The sequence below is a fragment of the Nannospalax galili genome, unplaced genomic scaffold (assembly GCF_000622305.1).
Source record: "Nannospalax galili isolate Female #2095 unplaced genomic scaffold, S.galili_v1.0 scaffold318, whole genome shotgun sequence".
Classification (NCBI taxonomy): domain Eukaryota; kingdom Metazoa; phylum Chordata; class Mammalia; order Rodentia; family Spalacidae; genus Nannospalax; species Nannospalax galili.
In genome coordinates this window covers 2,418,227-2,440,730 of record NW_008341889.1, presented here as the reverse complement: position 1 = coordinate 2,440,730, position 22,504 = coordinate 2,418,227, and positions in this window count along the sequence as shown.

Genomic DNA, 22,504 nt, shown 5'->3' with positions numbered 1-22,504 from the left:
ATATGATATCCATTCTCCAACCTATCCCTTCTAACCATGAATCTGGAACCACGTTTCATTTCTGAAAGATTATTTTCATAATTATTTCAAGCCTGTGGTTACTTTCTCATCTACAGAATCAGTCAGATTTCTATGTCTACTGTGCATGGCCTTCCTTAATCAAACTCATATACTCCCTTATCTCTGACTCTTCCTTCATACCATCTATGGAAGTTTGAATGGAAAGTGTTCCCCATAGGCTCAAGTATTTGAATACTTGGTTGGATAGTGGTGCTGTTTGGGGATGATTGTGCAACCCTAAGGGGACGTGGCCTTGATGGAGGAAGCTTGCATTGTGGGTAGGCTTTAAGCGCTCATAGCCTGGTCCCATTTTGAGTTTCTCTTTCTCTGTTCCTGTGTGTGTTGCTGAGCATGTGAGTGTTCAGTGCTCTGCTCTGGCTGCCTCCTTCCATGCCTCTCCTCCACAACGAGCTCTTTTCCCTCTGGAACTTTATATCAAATAAATTCTTGTTTCATTTTGGCCACAATGCCTTATCATAACAACAGAACGTAACTGATTCATCACTTTTCTGTTCTATGTTCCCTTCACAGGCCTTGCTGAATGCAACATGGCATCTTGTGGAGTCAAAAACCCATTGTCACTGAGGAATCTTTCTTTATCCTTTCTGACTTTCCTTGTTCTACTAATCTCATAGCTGCAACATAAACACCATCAGGTTGTTTTCCTCTTTAGCTCACAGAGTTCACTTTTGACATAGCTTATTTGGCATTCAGGATTGTGCTGTCTGTAGCATACTTTTCATGTCTTTTCAGTTTCCTTTTATTCATGCTGCTTCTCCTAATTTGATGGTCAGCACTGTGAGCACAGAGATTGGGTATTAGACTTCTGCTGTATCTCATGAGATCCCTCTTTTCAATGATGTGGGTCTAATATCTGTTGAATGCATATGCTGATGCTCCTGGGGTGAGCATTTGATGAGTGGAACTCAGAGCAGCACATAATTCCAGGCAGGAAACTTGCCAGGCTGAGTCACTCAGCAGCTGCAGTCTGTTTGCCATATATTTTCCTATCTGGGTGTGAGAATTAGGACTAAAGGAATCTCGGTTTTATAGGTAGTGAATAAAATTGTGGTTTGTACCTTTCACAATTTGATAATTCACTGTATTTCTTCCTTTTGATTCTACAGTAGATAACAAGGTATTGGCCACATGTAACAGAAATGGCTTCTATAACAAGAAAACAGTGTTGCCAAGTAAAAGACAAAGGGAAAACATCAGAGATTTGTAGTGATTTCAGATTTAGTTGATTTTGTAAATCAGTATACTTGGGGGGTTAAGGTTTCTTCTATCTTTCTGTACTATTTTATGCTCCTCAAGAAAGTCTTTTATAAGCTGCAAATGGTTGCTACAGTTCTAGTCCTTTGCCGAGGACATCAATGGCCAGTGGAAGAAACAGAATTTTCTCTTCTTTGGTGCCTCTGTTTAAGGAGGGAAGACACTGTTTCCAAAAGCTCCCATCAGCAATTAGCTGCAGTTGGGTTATGTGCTTAGCCTGACCCAGGTAAAGCAGAAAAACCTTGAGACTTCTATAGGCTGAATGTACAGCAGTATAATTGTGGCTAACAATACCTTGATGATCCCAGAAATTTGCTGAGAGGCAGATGTTTAAGTGTTTAAAAAGCAACTACCAAGAGTGATATATGTGAACGAACATGATTGTGGTGATTATTTTATAAAGTAAATGTATACAACATTATCAGAGTATATGACTTAAATATGAACAACATTTAATTATCAAATAAACATGTATAAAATTAAATCCAAAAATGTTATCATTTGAAATGGGAGGGCAAACATCAGAATAAAACAGAGTTCTCAGGAGGTAGATGTATTGGTGGAAGTAAAAGCCCCATATGTACAATTAACACTGCCATTTCTCAGGCAGATAAGCAATGCTCCTATCTGCTCCATTTATTTTCAAAGCACTCAGAATCCCACATCATTTCCTTTCTTTGGCATATGATAGGATGCCATCCAGTAAGCAGTAGTTGAAATCTTCTGCCAAACATTTTAGTAATGCTGGGGAGATAGGTAAGTCGAGAAGTCCTTGCCTTGCAGGCATGTGAATCGGACTTGGATCCTCATAACCCATGTAAAAAATGTCCATGTGTGGCGATGGCCACTTGTAATCCCAGTCTGGAGAGATAGAGACCAGTAGATCTCTGGGGCTCACCGCCCAGCCTAGCCTACTTGGTGAGTTCCAGGTCAGTAAGAGACCCTGTCTGGAAAACAACGTGGACAACTCCTGAGGAACAACTCCTGTCTTCTAACCTCCACATGCATGTACATGCATCTGCACTTCCTACTGCAGGAACATACACATACACACACACACACACACACACACACACACACACACAAATCTAGTAGCTTAATATCCATAAATTACATACATTGTTTGCTTAAAAATAATTTCTATGAGTATGCATAGAAAATCTAGGACACCTTTTAAAAACAGTGTGTTCAGACACGTCACCACTGTACTAAACCAACATATAAAATAGGGAAATCAGTTATCCCATACACCTCCTTTGTGTTATTTTCTTTTGCCTAACTGATTAACATCAAATCTCTTCTTCGATGCCCAGACCTAGGCCAAATCTTTTAGAAATCCTTCATCATCAGTCTGGAGAGGAATTTGTTTACAACATTTTAATATGTGGATTAAAGATTAACAGTACAAAGGACATCTTTTTTATGCTTGAAAATTGTACATGCCATTTATGAGCATGTATATAAAAGTTTAAAAGATTGTGTTATCAGAATCTCACTGTAGCCTCCCCTTGGCTCCCTAGTAAAGATGGAACAAATTAAGACAAGACACATAGAGCTATTGTAGGTAGAATTTGATACAGAATAAAGTGGGCCACTCTCAAGGGGTAAGGGTAGGAAATTACCAAAAGGATCATTGCCTCAATTTCATTTTAAGTGAGCATTATGTTTTTTTTTTCTTTAGTTTCCTAAAATAGACAGTTTTTCTGAAGGGCACTTTCCTGTCCAGGTGGTTGACAGACCCATCTTGACTGACTCCTATAAGATACTGTAATCATATGTCTTTGTTCTTTACCAGAATGTCTTATAAAACCTTCCAAATAGTTCAGAATGTCATGCCTCTATCCAAGGAACAATTTACAACTGAAATTCCACTTTTGAATAGCAATCAGAGACCTGTAGTTTTAGGTTCTGATTTTACAAACTGATTATGAGGGAAGGCATCCATCCCCAATGATATTCAAGCCTGCTAATAGCTGAATAGCTACCTAACAATTCTAGAAGGTATGTTGGCACTACAAGCCGTTCACTGACTGTTTCAATTGATCATGTAAGGTGTGTGTGTGTAGTGTTTGATGGAGGTGGACTAGAAGATGCAATTTTGAAATGAGATGTTTTTTAAACTTTTTTGCTACATAGTCTAGGTTAGCTTCATTCTTGTGGTCCTCTTGTCTTAGAATGCTGAGTTATAAGATTACAGGTATGTACCACCAGGCATGATGAATATTTCACATTATAATCCTTATTATGTCCAAATTTACAGAAGCATTGCATCAAATGTATAGAATAAGTATACAGCAGCTATTTCCTCCAGGCCTGGCATGACTATCATCACAAGCCACAGTGATTGTTTAGACATATAGAAGACTATGATCTGCAGACATGGCGACAAAATCAGAACAGTATTGATGGCTAGGTTTGTGGTAACAGTATTGATGGCTAAGTTTGTGGTAATAGTAATGAGTCTGTGAACATCTCTCCAGGAAGGAGTGGGAAGAATCAAGAGAGCCCCTTCTGTGATTCCATCCTATGCCCTTCTGGCTGCATCACCCAACCTTTGGGATTCTCGACTATATAGGAGGTAGAGGGTTGCCTAGAGGATGAGAATTGAGACTCTTCAATGCAGCCCTTGTCTGTGAGTCATGAATGCTGAGGTTGTGAGTTCCTAATGGTACAACTGCTTGAGAGTCACTCATGTTCCAGTAGGTAAACACAAGGAACACTGGCTTTCCAATCTAGACTTGCATGGAATCATTTCTTTGGTTTCTAGTGTTCTTTTTATCTAGGTATAAATAAACAGTTCTTTTTTGTTTTTTGGGTTTTTTTGAAATTATTAATATTTAACAGAGCATAGAACAGGGGTTTATTTACAGAGAAGTAGATGCCCCACATTTGTGGTTGCATCATAAACTTCACACTCAATACACTCAAATACAGATCCTGTGACCTCCGAACAGCCACACAAAAAGGTGATAGTCGTGTCTCTTGGTGTTCTAGGCTTATCTACGCCTTGCCCCTCCCCGACATGCAACTAAGGCCAACTGATTGGGTGGGCAACTGACCCTCTCCCCTTGACTCTTTGGTGAGTATGGGAAGGTGGTGTGACTATAGCTTGCCAGCATATTGGTCAGAGGACACTTGCAGTTAACACTCCACCCCTTCCTCTGGCTCTTACATTCTTTCCATCAACCTCTTCTGCAACAGTCTCCGAGCCTTAGAAGGAGTGGTAGGTGTGGGATGATCTTCCTCCCATTGTGGAAAGGCACAGAACTTTTAGGTCTTTGCATCATCTGTTTTCCATGGACTGTTGGCCAGTTTTGATGGGATTCCAGGGATAATGCAGCTGTTAAAGGCTAAGACTAACAACCAAAATGTTAAATGTTCGATTCCCAGCACCCACAAATAGTTCTTTACATGTCCCTAGGAAAATTCCTACAATACCAAATGATTAAGGTAAAATAGGGGAAATGCTGGACAGTGTGGAAAGTGTACTAGTTGCTTTCTATTGTTTTCACTAACTACCTGACAAAAAGCAACTTAAGGTCTGAAGGACATATTTTGGTTTGTGGTTTAAGAATGGGTACAGTCTATCATGGGAGGAAGTCATAGTGGCAGGAGCTGGAGATGTCTCGACTCATTGCATCTGCAATCAGGAAACAGATGAATGTGTGGGCTCAGCTAACTTTTATCTTTTTTCTTTATAAAAACTTCTCTATTTTTATTTATGTATGTCTGTGTGAATGTATGCCACACGTGTGTGGGTTCCCATGGAAACCAGAAGAGGGTGTCAATATACAGGCACCTTAATATACAGGCAGTTGTGAGCCAGCAAACACAGGTGCTAAGAACCTATCTTGGGCCTCCTGAAAGAGGAGCAGGGCTCTTATCTGCTGTTCCAGTCTCCACCTGTTTTTTTTTCCTACTCAGTGTAGGACCCAAGTCTGCGGGTGGTGCCACCCAAATTCTAGGGGGGAGTCTTTTCTCCTCAGTTAAATCACTTTGGAAACACACTAACAGACCTACTCAGAGATGTCTCTTAGGTGATTCTAAATCCAGTCAAGTTGACACTGAACTTTAACCATCACAGTCTTTTAAGCCATTTGGATACAATTTTGCTTCTCATTAGCTGCTTCTAAAATATGTTTTCTCAAGGATTACAGAAAATGTAATGTCACTAAAATATTTCCACTCTTCATTTGTTCTTCTTAAAATCTGTTTCAATCTATATCGTCTGTTTAATTGAGCTTAACAGTACACATACAACAAGCAATGCTATTGAAGTGTTCAGAATTGCTTAATGGGCTTTGTGTGAACACAGTCTTAAAAATTTTAATGTAGATTATGTCAGGTTTTTGACATACATTCTGTTTGACTAACCATATTATTTTTTTCCCAATTTCTGTTGAATAGACTAACACGAACATTATTTGTCTCTAACATGTCAAGAGGAAGGAAGAGCTAATTAGAATAAGGCTTTTGATAGAATAAGATTCCTATGAATAAGTTATTATTTCTTTATCAAGTAAAATTATAAGAAATTAGAAAACATAGTGCACATGGGCCAAGGATTGATCCAACACAAGAATCCTTTGTGAAGCTTTCTCTCAGTCTCTTCCATCTAGCACAGTGTGAATTCTTTCCTAATTTGGGTCTCTACGAAGTATTTATGAGACTCATATTCCAATTATTTTACTTACCACAGTGCACCACAGTTCTTTGGCTACTCTTAAACTGCATTCCTTTAGAACTCGGAATATTTTTGAATAATCCCTGTGTGTCCATCCAAGTGGCAGGCTCACCCTGGGTGCTTAATGCCCATTAGAAGTGATTTGCTCAGCATTGGCTCCTTCCTTTGGATTACTCTAGATTCTTCACAAAATTGGAGATATGCTCAATTGTCCATGGAAGGGGATAACTGTAGGACATTAAGACCATTTGTCCATGTTTATTCTTTTCTTTAGGCTGTCCTGTCAATGCTTATACTTCCTTATCTATGGATTCGGGTATTAAAATACAGGCAAATCACTGTTTCTTGTTGTGGGAGCCATTAGTGAATGAAACATAAAATACTGTGCTCATGCTGCTTATATTCAAACTGTATATGTAGAGAAGCAGATTAGCAAATGCATACTTAATATGATGTCAGGTATTGATGTTATGAAGAAAAGTAAAGTGTACACAGTATCAGTCTGTCAAGAGATGCTTTAGTCATCAGAGGCAGTAGACATCTGTTATAGAATGCTGTAAGCAGAGAACAGTAAGGAGACCAGGGTAGAATATGTCCCATATGCTTGGGATAGCATAAGAGGAATCTTGCTGCTGTATCTGAGTAGGAAAAAGATGTGATAGGAAAAAGAAGATGTGTATGTCTGGTATTGCTGTGCCTTGTGGGCAGTACTACATTATCTTGCATTGTAAATCAGTGTGGATATCATGAGACGAGTGCACACAAATGCATAAATTAATATATTTGGATAGTATTTTAATGTAAAATGGGAAGCCAGTGATGACTGTGAACAGAGAAGTGATTGGTTAAGGTTTACTTTTGAAATAAATTATTTGTCTTTCATGATCTAAAAACATGTGGAATGAAAGAGCAAAAAGACTGATTCAGAAGCTATTGCCATTACCCAGATATGCAGTGGTAGTAGTTTGGATTAGGACATCAATAGTAAGATGAATTAAATGGGACTACTTTATAGGTTTATTTTGATGTGGCTGGATTAGACTTCATGTAAAAAATGTGAATAATATTCCATGAGTTAGTCCTGAAGTATTCATGGAATGATAGAACTCTTCAGTGAGATATGAAGCACTTTGGGGTAGGCAGGAGGAAGGCAGCAAAAGGCAGCAGGAATCATAAATTCATCTTGAGCAGGTTAGGTAATTTACAGAGTACATACATTTATTCCTCATGGTTCTGGAGACTGGAAAGGCTAAGGTCAAGGAACTAGTAGCTGGTGAGGGTTTTCTTACTGTGTCCTCATACTGTGTGTGGTAGAATGATGAGAGAGGGAGAGAGAGAGAGAGAGAGAGAGAGAGAGAGAGAGAGAGAGAGAGAGAGAGAGAGAGTAGAGAGAGAGAGAGAGAGAGAGAGAGAGAGAGAGAGAGAGAGAGGAAGAGGTGAGAGAGGGAGAGTGAAGTCTCCTTTATAAAAGCTTTAATCCCATTAGCAAGAAAGGAGATATCCCGACCTACCACCTCTTAAAGGTCCCAGCATTAATACCATCATATTGACCATGCATGCATTTTGGAGGCAACACACTCCACCACAGGAAGGGATTTAAATGTATGATGCATGTTAGACATGTATATGGTATAACCTGAATATTGGAAGACAGTGAAGGGTTAGAAGCTCAAATTTTGAATTTATCAGTGACTTCAGATTATAGAAAGCAGTGAACTCATCTAATTAACTCTAGAAAGAGGGAGGGATGGAGGAATGGAGGGAGGGAGAGAAAGAGATGCTGTAGGGATTGCTTCAACATGTATGACTCAGAAAGAGGAAGATATACCAGCAAAAGATCCCAATTGCCGGCGACAACTGAGGAAAAGCAAGTAGGAGCAGGTGCTGGGCTGTTTTGTATAAACCTCAAGAAATGCTATTGTAATTCTAATCTAAGCTATGTATTGAAGTTATTTGAACTGAAGCCACCCCATTCAATCAGCCAATGCCTGAAGCACTGCCTGAAGCATCCATTGTAGTTTCTGTGTTACTGCTTCTATCAGTCAGTCGTCTGTCTTGTCTTGCACTTGTAGGAGTTGTAGGGAGACACTCCAGATGTTGGGAGTATAGTCAATAGATTTATTCAAATCCAGGCTCAGAAAAACTATTTATTTTATTTATTATTTTTATTTATTTTATGTGTATGAGTGTATTGCAAGCATTCATGTAAGTCCACACATGTCATGCAATGCCCACCAAGATCAGAACCCTTGGAACTGGGGGTACACATAATTGTTAGCTGCCATGTTGGTGCTGGGAATGAAACCCCAGTCCACTGCAAGAGCAGCCAATGCTTGGAACAGCTGAGTCATTTCTCCAGCCCCAGAAAAATTTATGCAATTAACAACAATTGAGCTAAAACGTACAAATGCTCTGAAGTAAAAGTGAGTGTCTTCTTCTTTTACCTTGACATTTTGTGAGGCTCTTTGCTATTCTCTTCTTAAAATACACTGTATGGAAGACATATTCAGCATCTGCCCCCTTGGCTTGTCTCCCTTTCTGACTAGGATGCCTCTTATGATTGTGCTTTTCTCATACCCACTGATGCTGTATGCAATTCCCAGCACAACACCCAACTTGAGTGAGGCTGCACACCATGGCAGGCAGAATACAGTGATGCAAATCTGTTCCTATCATAGTAGCCAGGGAAACAAAAGAGAGAGATGGGATGGTATCTCAACATCCCCTTCAGGGGCACACCTGCATAGCCTAACTTTCTTCTGCTAGATCCTTGCTCTAAAAGTCCTCCAGCAATGCCATGAATTTGAGCCAATGCCTTCAAAATGTGAGACTTGGGCTAGGAATGTAGCTTACTTTGTGCAGTATTTGCCTAGTATTCTATAAATCTTAAATTTGGTCCCCAGGACTGTATAGGCAAGTATGGTGGCACATGCCTATAATCCCAGTCCTTAAAGGTAGTGGCAAGAGGATCAGAAGTTCATAGTCAACCTAAGTTAGCCTGGGCTAGACGAGACTGTGCCTCAAGAAAGAAAAAAAAAAAAAAAGCAAAATGAGAGCTTTTGCGGTAGAATACAATATCCAAGTACCTTAACCAATGACAGTTTTTGAAAAGCCTAGGTTATATTTCAGGTTCTTACATTAGGAAAGCCAGTTTCATCTGAATGTCTCATGCTGTCTTCATCCCAGACACTCGTCAGGGCAGGTAGCTATACTTGATGGAAGAGCCATCCTTTTAGCAAGGTCTAACTGCAGTAACATTCTTGTGAAGCTGGTCAACACCTCAACCTGTGTATGATAATTTACATAACAGTAATACCATCATGCCTTTTGGGTACTTCTTAGTTGATGAGGCATTTTCTATTGTCTCATTTAATCCTCAGAGTATCTATATATGTTTGTTATGTATTTAAATTATAGTTTGTAAAACTTAACCTTCAATAAATATTCTCATCCAAAATCATATTATCCAACTTAGAACAGGAAGATGAAGACTCCAGCATAGAGATCAATGGAAAGCAAAGAAAAAGATAAAAAGAGACTGTCCCAGTAGAGTGACTATTACAGTGTTTGAAAGAGCATTTGTGAATATAGTAAAAAGATGTGAGGTATTGAAAACCATAGGGAAAAAGAAAACATTTCAAACAAAAGGAAACGGAAGTAATAACCCTAGCTGGCTGTCTAGTACACAATATTTACCCAGCTATATTCATCTGTGTGCTATTTACTTATTCAGCTAGAATTAGCAGCAAAATCACACAGGACCTGTGGGAGAGATAAGCGGGGTGGATTTATAAGGACATAATTTCTCATGCACAATAGCAGGAACTCTGTGGAAAATACTAGAAATCAGCTAATTAGGAAATTATGTATACTTTTTTGTATGTAGAATGGAAAATCTTAGAAAAAGCAGTTAAAAGGGTTAAAAGCTATTGCTGCTAAAGTGCAGAAATTCTGGTATTAGAAAGTTTTGGTTTTTCAGTGTAGCTCTCTATAATATTTACATGTGTAAGCAGATCACTTTGATTCAAAATGATAGTTACTTTAAATGACTATAAATTATTTAAAATACTTGACAGTATGGAAAGTCCCTGATTTATGAACTTTTGTCTTTAGAATAAAGAATTTTCAATAGAAACCATTCTTCAAATTTTGAAAGTTTACAGTTTTCTAGGCTAGCAATATGTAGCACCCTCTCCAGTGCTCGACAGGGGCAGTGAACTGGGCTCTTCGCTAGGCTTGCAATATCCACATAATTTTATGTCTTACAGAGTTTATAATGAGTAAAAGATTATATAATCATAATAATTCATCTGTAAACCTAGAAATGTACAGCCAATTTTGAAAGAGATGTACCCTAGCTCAGAAAAATGTTATTGAATAGGTTAATGCTGTTGTAATGAAATGCTTCTTTTAATTAAAAAAAATATTAAAAAAACTGATTTACTATAATGTGCCACTCTACTGTTAAACTATAGTAATTAGATATGTTTTTCTACATATAATATTTTTTTAAACTTTCAGTGGGTTATCAAAATTTCCTTTTGTAAGCTAAACAGCATCTCTAATCACGATGGTATCTAGATAGTGGGTGCCTTGTCTACTTTTGAACATTGGAGAGTAGGTTTCGTGGTTAGGCCAGCTAAGCTCCACATGGTTGGAGACAGAAGGGGAAGCTTCCACACAAAGTCAGGCTTATGGGAAATATAATGTAGAAAGTCAAGAATAGATCCATAGAGATCACTTAGAAGCAGTTATCATAGCCCAAATCTGTTACTTTTCCAAGATATATTTTTATTGAAATTTTGTGTATTCATATAATACATGTTAATCATATTTAGATCCCTTCCCCTATATGCACCCTCTATAGCCTGCCCAAAGGATTTCATGCATTATGTTATATACTTCAAGTCAACTTTGTGTACCCAGATGTCTCTCAGTGTGAGTTCATTCCCTGGAGCCTGTTCAGGCTACGTAGCAATACTTTTTGTTGCTATGGTAAAACACCATGACCACAAGCAATTTATAGAAGAAAGAGTTTATTTTGGCTGATGAGGAACCTGAGGGTTCACATGTTCAACCACATGCTGCAAGCAGGGAGTGAGCTGGAAGTTGAGTGAGGTGTAAACTCTCAAAGCCCACCCAAAGTGACTTGCTTCCTCCAAGGCTAGGTCTTCTAAAGGTCCTCAAAACAATCATCAACTCAGGACCAAGTGCTCAAATACTTAAGTCTATGGGAACTGAATTCTCAATAGAATTTTTTTAAAGTAAAAAACCAAAAATGGTGGTGGGATGAATGGCTCCAATAGATTCATGGAATTTGGAAAGTTATCCGATGACTTCATTACAATAACAGAAGGTAATTGGTGCCAGCAAATTACTGCTGTTACTATACCTGATGATGTGGTGGGTAGCTTGGACTTGACATACAAGAAAAATTTGGAAAGACGTGGAGAAGCAGGCTAGAGAAACGCTAGAACACAATGTAATGCAGAGTCCTAGTAGTGGCTCATAGACTAAAACGCTTTCAGAAATATGACCAGTGAAGGCTATGCTAGTAAAATTTCAGGTGAGAATGGTAAGTTCAGAGACTGACCTGGAAGCTGTATTTATTACACCATGGAAAGATTTGTCTAGAATTTATTGTGCCTTGAGACGTTATAAGAGGACAAAAGTGATATACAAATTTATCTGGCAGAAGAAATTTGATCATAGGACAGAATAGGGTTGCAATAAGTTCTGCTAGCTACTTTTAGTCAAATTTACAATGGAGTAAAAGGAGCATTGTATAAAGTCTTGAAAATCTGTAGGTTCTACAGAAAATAAAATCACTGTAAAACTGTGGCCAAGGAGGGAATCAGTGTCTTGCTCTGGGGACTTGGGAAAAATGACTGGAAGGCATCTCAGGAATATCCAAGACTACCCTACCTGTGAAAGTGCAATAGTTTGAATGTGAAATGTTCCCAGTGGTTTCATGCCTGTGAGGTTTGTCCAAAGTTAATGATACTGTTTTATGATGTTACGGAATATTTTGTAGAGCCTAGCTAGTAGCAATGGGTCACTGAGGGTGAGCCTTGAACATTATAGTTCAGACCCACTTCTGGCTCAAGCACTGTCTTTTTCCTAATCTGCTAAAATGTGAATAAATACCAACTGAAAGCTCCCAGCACTGTGGAAGGAGCCATGACAGAAGCCATACTTTTTCCACCATGGATTGTATCCTCTAAACTGTGAGCTCAAACAAACTTCTCTGTGGTGGTTAATCCTTGTCAGCTTGACATAAACTAGAGTCACCTCAAAGAGGGAACATCAACTGAAGAATTTCCTCCAAAAGACTGGCTTTTGGGCATGTCTCTGGAGGCATTTTCTTGATTGCTGATTAATGTAGGAGGTTCCAGCCCAGGGTGGGTGGTGCCTTGCTAGGCAGCTGGGCCTAGGTACATGAGAAACCATCTAAGCAAGCCAAGGAAAGTGAGCCAATAAGAAGCTTTCTTCCATGGTCTCAGTTTCTGTTCTTGCCTCTAGGTTCCTGCCTTAACTTCCTGCCCTGACTTCCCTCAGTGATGGATTGTGACCCAGGAGTTGTAAGATGAAATCAACGCTTTCCTTCCCCAACTTGATTTTCATCAATGTTTTATCACAGCAATAGAAAAGTAAACTCTCTTGTTACTTTTGTCGTGTATTTTGTAATAGTGACAAGAAAAATAATACACACAAGTTCAAAGTTATAGAAATGTGCATTTGTTTCAAAGAGTTTTCTGAAGAGAGGAAACCCTGATTACACTTTTTACCCAAGACTGACTGCTTAGGATTTGGGGATTTATTTCCTGTTAAGGCATTCAGAAGGTACCTTAGCTGTGGCTCAAACAGGAACAAGTAAGCCTCTCTCTGGGTTGATTTTTGTGTCATCCACATGATGGTGGTTTTGCAAACATGCTAGTTATTAGAGGGACGGGGTCACAATAGCTTTTAGGAAGATTTTTAAAGAAAATCTTGGGACTGCAGGCAGTATGCTACAGGCCTGGGGTCTCTGTAAATAGCCACTGGAGGCGTGATACATGGAAATGTGGGAGGGAAGATGAAATTGCAATGACATCTTAGGAAGATGTGGGTGTCAGCAATATATAACACCTGCAAGGAAAACAGTGTGCAAAATCATCCTGTGAGACTTAAAGCCAGCAAAGTTGCACGGGCAATGCTTTCCAAGCCCTGAGGAAGACACACCCTCCCACAGTGTCTGGGATACTGAACTTGGAGTTTGCACATTTAATAATGACCGTAGTCTTGTCTTGAACAAATTTCCCTTTCTAATCCTCTATTGTTCTCATTCAGAATGAGAATATTTAGCCTGTATCCATTGTATATTGGAAGTCCTTAACTTCAATATCTAATTTTACCAAGGTAGATAGCTGAATTACTCTTGAGTCATGGAAAGTATTCTGGAGGGGGACTATGGAGCAATGTGCATACATATCAGACTTATCCACTTCTCCTCAAAGAGTCACAGCATCTAAATAATACATAAGATAGAGGTGAAAAATAAACAGAACAAATCAATGAGCAGCCAGAGATTATGGGCCAAAGGCAATTTAACCTTCTCCAACAATAGGCAAAGTTCTGACTATGAAAAAAGAAAGAAATTAAGAATAAAATATACACTTGAAAACATCTTTCTAAATGTAAAACCTCTTCTAGAAACATTTCTAACATTTGTTTGATGTTTTCCATGATATGAAATCTACCATTTTATGATATGCACCATTATACCCTGTAAAATAAAGCAATAAAATTATATAATTTATCCATGTACCTTTATATCTATGCTTTTAATGTGTTTGTTGACTTCTGTTATTTTATAGGAAAATATTAAAATGAAAGAAAACGTCCCAATAAATATTTATAGGAAGCATAACTTGTTGCTATGATTACTTTTTCTGTGAATTTCATTCATTCAAACTTAGATCTTATTAGCGCAAGTTTAACATATTCTTTTTGTTACCTAAATTTTCACAACTCAGCATTTTGCAAATTACTTCATAGTATTCATTAGCAATCAGATCCTTTGGCTCTTTTGCCAAGTAGTTGATATCCATATGCTCATAAACACAATAATGTGTTGGCATAAACTAATTATCTGCCATGTGCAACTATTTATACGTCCTCACTACATTAGTGAGATATGAAAGCGATTTACAATTTCCTTTAAATAACCACATGCACCTGCAGGCAGTTTGGGCTCAATAACACAGAAATAAATGATAAAGATAGGTTAGGCGTCTTTGTTCTTTATGGCTTTAAGAGTTAAATGACTAAGAATAAAACATTTCCTTTCCCCTTACAGCACTGTAATTTCTGTGAGTATTTTCACTGTATGTTCCTGAACTAATTCTGAAGTATTACATCCTGTGAAGGGGAAAAAAGGTCAGTGTTCTATAAGTTTGTAGAATTTAAGTAGAAAAAGATGTTACATTAATATTTTAATAATCATTTTGGGTAAGTAGAAAAAATTTGTGAGTTTCTTTATTTCAATGTTTATTTCTATTGAATTTTTGTGCAATTCATACAATACATCTTAATCGTATTTAGGCCCCTCCCCTATCTATACCTCCATAGCCTTCCCACAGAATTTCATGCATTCTGTCATATGCGTTAAGGCCTATTGATGTCCCTTGGTATGAGTTCCTCCACTGGAGTCTGTTCAGCCTATCTAATATCACTCCCTTAAAGAAGTCTATCTAGTGACTCTCTCCTATCTCAGTGATCAGCTACCAATAGTTCCTCAGCTAAAATTAGGGCCTCCTGACCATTTCCCCAACTCTATGCCGGTTATTCTCTGATTGAGTTTGTATGGGTTTTATGCAGGCTGTCATTATTGCTGTAAGTTCATATGAGCAAGACCCTAGAAGCCTGGAAGACTCTGTTCCCTTATGGTCAAGCATCACCCCTGATTCTTGCAATCTTTCCATCCCCTCTGCTGCAATGGTCCCTGAGCTATGGGTGGATGGGATTTAATATGAATCCTATTCAGGGACATGCACCTTTACAAACTCTTATTCTCTACCCTTTGGCAAGTTGTGGCCCTCTGTGTTCATTGGCCTTTGTTGCATGAGGAAGCTGCACTGGTGAGAGTTGAGAAATGCATTAGTATTTTCTCTACCTCCTGTTCCATTCAGTTCCTGGAGCCTTAGGTGTACAGATTCCATTGTAGATGTATCACTTAGGGCCAAGCATCTCACAGACACTTATTCTCTGTGTGAGCAGTTGTAGAACACTCTCATAGTCTCCGTATGTTGCAAAAAGAAGATTCTTGATTAATGGTGATTCTTATACTTGTCTGTAAATATAAGGATACATATTTAGCATAGACTAAGAAATTACATTTGTCTAGGAAGTGATGGATGTAAGGTTTTCTCTAGGCTGTATGAACTCTCTAGCCATGTGTGTTTGGCTATGTTTGTGTTGCCATACGTAAGTCTCCTTCCACTGAGCAGGCTTTAAGTTCAATTAGATAGCTGTTACCCAAGATAAAAGTATCACTGCTACACTGATGTAGTTAGCTGTGCCGATCATTGTTTTAGGTATTTGTGAGCAGTCCTATGTGGTACCTGGGATCCAAACTCAGGTAGAGCAGTAAAGTGCTCTTATCTATTGGGACATCTCTCCAGCCTCAGAACTTCATTTTAATAAGCTACCAGAGCTGATAAGATGGCTCAGCGAGTGAAAACACTTTCTGTTCAAGCCTAATGACCTAAGTTCAATCCCTACAACCCATATAATATGGAGGAGAGAATTAACCCCACAAAGTTGTCCTCTGACCTACACATGTACACTGTGGCACTTGCATACCTGCATTTACACACACACACACACACACACACACACACACACACACACACACACACATACACACACACATCATGTACATACACACATATAATAAAATTAAGATTAAAAAACAATGGGTCTGGTCTCAGAGGAGGGTGGTGTACACTTACTGCCAAGCCTGTAAGTTTGGGATTGGGAACCAATATCCTGGAAGGAGAACAGTCCTTGCAAGTTGTCCTCTGTGCTCCCAGGCACATATATCCTGACTCCACAAAATAAATCACTGTAATTTTAGAAATTATTTAGCATTATATACAGGTATGAAATGTCAAAGAACAAAGTTAATCAATAAAAAGGTCAAATAAAAAAGCATAGGTAAACAATTAGTAAAAAGAACTAATCCGGAATCCCCCAGCTTTGTTCACACTCCCATCTCCCCCAACGGTCTCTCCTCCTAGCCTGGGTCCTGTCCCATTATTTGTCTTGGGGACCCAGACACCTGGGGAACCACCACTGCTTCCTGATCCTTTGCATGTAGACAAACTCAATGCCTTCTTGGGTCCCCAAGAGCACTGCTCTGGGCCTGGCCCCACCCCAGCCTCCTACTTGCCTGTGCCTGCAGGACCCACAGGCCTCTCTCCTACCAGCAGGCTTCTCTCTTTGGGGTAACTGCACCTTGACTTCCCCAGCCTCATTCACCCTCCTATCTTCCCCACCAGTCTCTCCTCCTAGCCTGGGTTCTGTCTCATTCCTTGTTTTAGGGCCCCAGACACTTGGGGAAACACCACTGCTTCCTGATCCGTTGCATGCAGACCAACTCAGTGCCTTCTCTGGGCCCCAGGAGAACTGCTTCTGGGCCTGGCCCTGCCCTCACCTCTCTATGCTTCCCTGAGCCTGCACCACCTGCCAGCCTCTTTCTGGCACCTGGAGGTGACCTGTCCTCTTCCTGATCCTTTGCATCCAAACTGACCCAGCTCCTCAATACAGTCCCCAGGAGCCCTTGGGGCCGCTTTCTGCCCTGATCTGCCTCTACATCTCTGGGTGGCACAGTCACCAGCTGCCCTAGACCAGCATCTTTACTGGACCCAGCTCCCAGGCCAGTCCAACCCCCAAATTCTTGAGGACAAAATCTTTCCTAGAGGGATACAGACCTTAGGAGAAAGCCTGAGAGCATCTGATCCTCATCTGACTTGGGCTGTTGTGGGAACTCCTGAAGACATAAGCAATCTGGCCACTACAATATAAAATCAAAAGAGAGAACCAGAAGCTTAGATGAACCAGCTTTTCATGCCCAAAAAGTAAACCACAAAGACACATAAAGTTCACAAAAAAAGCAGACCTAAACTTGAAGGCTTGAGTCTCACACAAGAATCAGAAACTACAAAAGAAATCCACATGTCAAAATCACAGAGAAAAAATAATAACATGAAAAACCAAAATAACATATCTCCACCAAATACCAATAGTCCACTAGAGGAGTACAACGAGAACCCCTTAGAGATTATGTAGGACATGGAACTCAAAAGAACAATTATAAACATGATAAAAGAATTAAGTGAATTTAAAGAACACACAAAGAAATCAAAGAGTTAGAAATATTGAAGAACACTCAGGCTGAAATGAAGGAGGAAGTGAAACACTCAGTAAGCCAATTAGAAACGACAGGAGAAAGCCTCACCAATAGGATGAATGAAATGGAAAACAGAGTATCAAGACTGGAAGACAAAGTGGATGAACTAGACCACTCAAGCAAAGGTTATGAAAAATTTAAGAAATCACAAGAATAGAATATGCAGGAATTGTGTGACACCATAAAAAGACCAAACTTATGAATCATAGGCATACAGGAAAGAGAAAAATCCAAGATAATGGCATGGACCAGATCTTCAACAAAATCATGGAAGAAAATGTCCCAAAATTAAAGAAAGACATGCCCATACAAATACAAGAAGCATATAGAACACCAAACAGACAGGACCAGAAAAGAAACTTTACATGGCACATAATAGTAAAAACACTAAAAATACAAAACAAAGAGACAATACTGAAAGCTGCAAAAGAGAAACAACAAGTCACATATAAAGGAAAATCAATTAGGATTACAACTGACTTTTCGGAACAAACTATGAAAGCCAGAAGAGCCTGGACCAAAGTATTCTCAGTTTTAAATGACCACAGATGCCAACCTAGATTACTATACCCAGCCAAAATGTCTATTACAGTTGACGGGAAAGAAAAGTTTTCCATGACATAAATAGGCTGAAGGAATTCATGTCCACAAAAACAGCCTTTCAGGGAGTTTTGGAAGCAACACAAAGAGCTGAAGAAAGGAATGACCATACCCAAGGGGTTGCGGAAAGAAATTCAATGAACGTATATCTGTGGAAAAGTACAGCTATATCAAGAATGTAAACAGAAATAAAAATGACAGGATTCAATTGTCATCTTTCATTAATAACTTTGAATATTAATGGAATGACCTCCCCAGTCAAAAGACACAGGCTAGGTGCATGGATTAAGAAACAAAACCCATCTTTTGTTGTCTGCAAGAAACTCATCTCACTTTCAAGGATGGACACTACCTCAAAGTGAAAGGATGGGAAAAAATATACCAAGCAAATGGTACTAAGAAAAAAGCAGGAGTAGCAATGCTAATATCTGAAAAAATAGACTTTAAACTAAAGATAATCAGAAGAGACAAAGGGGGCCACTTCATTCTGATCAAAGGAACAATGAATCAAGAAGATATTACAATCATGAACATTCACCAAACTCTGGTGCACCCAAATTCATAAAAACAATACTACAGGACTTTAAGACCCAGATTAATCCCAACTCATTAATATTAGGTGACCTCAATACCCCATGGTCTCCATTAGATAGGTCAACAGGGCAGGGAGTTAACAGAGAGACATCTGAATTAAACAATACCATAAATCAAATGGACTTAAAAGACATTTACTGAATATTCCACCAAAGGACCAAAGAACATACATTCTACTCAGCACCACATGGAACCTTCTCCAAAACCTACCATATACAGGGGAACAAAATGAACATCAAAAAATACAAAAAGATTGAAATAATTCCATGCATTCCATCAGACCACAATGCAATAAAGCTTACAATCAACAACAGAATAAGCCCTAGTCACCACATGAACACATGGAGATTAAACAACACGCTCCTGAAAGATGAATGGGTCAAAAGAGAAATTAAGAAAGAAATAAAAGTATTCCTGAAATTAAATGAAAAGGACAATACAATACAACAAAACCTCTGGAACATGCTGAAAGCATCCTTAGAGGGAAGTTTATAGCTCTAAGTGCCTACATCAAAAAAAAATGGAAAAAATAAAAATAAATGACTTAATGTTGCAACTCAACGCACTTGAAAAGCAACAGCAAATGAAAACCAAACCCAGCAGATGAGAAAAAGTAACAAAAATCAGGGCAGAAATTAATGAAATTGAAACAAAGAAAACAATGCAAAGAGTCAACAATTCCAAGAGCTGGGTTTTTTTTGAAAAGATACACAAGATTGACAGACCACTAGCCCACTTAACCAAAAGGAAGAAAGAGCACCTCCAAATCAACAAAAACAGAGATGAAAGGGGAAACATCACAACAGACACCAGAAAGATATAGAACATTATAAAGCAATAGTTTAAAAACCTATATGCTACGAAATTTGAAAACCTAAAAGAAATGGATGAATATCTAAAGGCATAGTAACCACAAAAACTAAACCAATAAGAGATTAACAGCTTAAACAGACCCATAACACAAAAAGAATTTAAACCAAAAATACAAAACCTCCCGGCTGAAAAAAGCCCCAGACCAGAAGGATTTACAGCAGAATTCTATCAGACATTTAAAGTAGATCTACATCCAATACTACTTAACTTATTCAAAAAAATAGTAATGGAGGGAGAACTTCCAAATTCCTTCTATGAATCCAGCATCACTCTAATACCAAAGCCAGGTAAAGATACAACCAAAAAAGAAAACTATAGACCCATATCCTTAATGAACATAGGTCCAAAAATTCTCAACAAGATATTTGCAAAGCGCCTACAGACACACATCAAAAAGATCATCCGCCATGATCAAGTCAGCTTTATTCCAGAGATACAGGGATGGTTCAATATACATAGGTCAATAAACATCATAAATCATATAAATGGGCTCAAACACAAGAACCACATGGTCAACTTAATAGATGCAGAGAAGGTCTTTGACAAAATTCAACAAGCATTTATGTTCAAAGTCCCAGAGGGAATTGGACTGGAGGGAACATACCTCAAAATAACTAAAGTCATATACAACAAACCTACAGCCAACACCATTGGAGAAAAACTGGAAGCATTCCCATTGAAATCAGGAACCAGGAAAAGCTGTCCACTATCTCCACCTCTCTTTAACATAGTGCTTGAAACTCTTGCAAGAGCAATAAGACAAGAGCAGAAAATTAAAGGAGTAATAATTGGAAAGGAAGAGATCAAATTATCCCTTTTTGTAGATGATATGATATTATATCTAAAAGATGCCAAAAATTCCTCCAGAAAACTTCTAGAAATTATTAACACATTTAATAAAGTAAAATGCTACACAATTAACCTACGAAAGTCTGTAGCCTTTCTATATACCAATAACAAGCAATTAGAAAAAGAGCACATGGAAACACTCCCCTTCACAATAGCTGCAAAAAAAATATCTTGAAATAAACCTGACCAAAGAAATTAAAGAGCTCTCCAATGAAAATTTTAAATCTTTAAAGAAAGAAATTGAGGAAGATATCAGAAGATGGAAGGACCTCACATGCTCATGGATTGGAAGAATTAATATTGTGAAAATGACCATCCTACCAAAAGTCATTTATAGATTCAATGCAATGCCAATCAAAATCCCCATGACGTTTTACACAGAATTGGAAAAAAACATCCTAAGATTCATATGGAAGTGCAAGACCTCAGATAGCCAAAACATGGTACTGGCACAAAAATAGACCCATAGATCAATGGAACAAAATTGAAGACCCAAATATGAGTAATTGCAATTTTAGCCACCTGATATTTGACAAAGGGGCCAAGATCATTAACTGGAGGAAAGACAGCATGTTCAGCAAATGATGCTGGCAAAACTGGATCTCCACTTGTAGAAGAATTAAATTAAACCCCTATCTTTCACCCTGCACAAAAGTCAAATCCCAATGGCTCGAAGATCTCAATGTAAAGCCTGAAACCCTGAAACTGTTAGAAGAAAACATTGGGAAAAACTTACAAGACATAGGTGTAGGAAAGGATTTTCTAAACCAGACATCCATTGCTCAGGAAACAAGGGCAAGAATTAATAAATGGGACCTCATTAAACTAAAAAGCTTCTGTACATCAAAGGAGACAACCAAGGAAACAAACAGAAAACCCACAGAATGGGAGAAAATCTTCACCAGCGATACATCTGATAGAGGTTTAATTACCAGAATATATAACAAACTTAAAAAACAGAGAACCAAGACAAGAAGCAACTGAATTAAAAGATGGACTAAGGAACTGAGCAGAAAGTTCTCAAAAGAAGTAAAGATGGCTATGAAACATCTGAAAAGATGTTCAACATCACTAATCAGTAGGGAAATGCAAATTAAAACTACTCTAAGATTTCATCTTACCCCAGTCAGACTGGCTAAGATCAAGAGAACAAATGATACCAAATGTTGGAGAGGATGTGGGGAAAGGGGAACACTCATCCACTGCTGATGTGCTTCAAACTGGTTCAACCCCTATGGAAAGGAGTGTGGAGAACTCTTACAACACTACTAATGAACCTACCATTTGACCCAGTTATATCACTCCTTGCCATATACCCAAAGAACTCATCCTATTGCAGAGACACTTGTACATCCATGTTTGTTGCTGGTCTTTTCACAATAGCTAAGAGATGGAAGCAACCTAAGTGTCCCTCAATTGAGGAGTGGATAATGAAAATGTGGTTCATTTATATGATGGAGTTTTACTCAGCAGTAAAGAAAGATGAAATCATGAAATTTGCAGGTAAATGGATGGAACTAGAAACTGTTATACTAAGTGAAGTAACACAGACTCAGAAAAAAAATAGACATATGTTCTCCCTCATATGCTGATCCTAGAAACAGACCCTGATAAATGAGTATGTAACCAGATATAACACAAGAACCAGGATAATGGAAAGGAAACAGGGAGGTAAAGGAAAAGAAAGAACCTTAAAGAGAAGAACAGTAGGAAACAGGACTTAATAAGGGAGATATGGATAAAAATTGGGTTAGTTTAGGGGAGGGGGGAAGGGTATACAAGGAACCTAGGGGATAAAGGGAAAGAAGGTGCTCAAGAGAGGTAGGACCATAGGAGAAGGGTATTAGCAAGGGAGAAAGGAGGTAAATGGGGGCACTTCAAGTGGGAAAACCATGATGGAGGGGTGAGACAATGCGAGAGATAAATAATGCCTAGCTAGTTTTGAAAACCTGAGGGAACCATATTACTCCTACAACCTACTGACAAATTATGCATAGCAGATAAAAAAATACATGTCTAGGTAAGGCTTATCTGAGAACAACTGGTCTTTGCCCAAGTTTTATCTACATGACACACAGTAATTAAAAGTACCAGACTGGTGGAACTAACCTTCTTGG